The following is a 235-nucleotide window of genomic DNA, read 5'->3' on the forward strand; positions in this document are numbered from 1 at the left end:
AGGCGGACAGGGACACAGGGGACACAGGGGACAGGGACAGGGACACAGGGGACAGGGACACACGGACAGGGACACAGGGGACACAGGGGACACAGGGGACAGGGACAGGGACAGGGATGGGGACACAGGGGACACAGGGGACACAGGGGATAGGGACAGGGACACAGGGGACACAGGGGACACAGGGGACACAGGGGACAGGGACAGGGACAGGGACACACGGACAGGGACACAG

The sequence above is a fragment of the Geospiza fortis genome, unplaced genomic scaffold (genome assembly GCF_000277835.1).
Source record: "Geospiza fortis unplaced genomic scaffold, GeoFor_1.0 scaffold2941, whole genome shotgun sequence".
Taxonomy (NCBI): Eukaryota; Metazoa; Chordata; class Aves; order Passeriformes; family Thraupidae; genus Geospiza; species Geospiza fortis.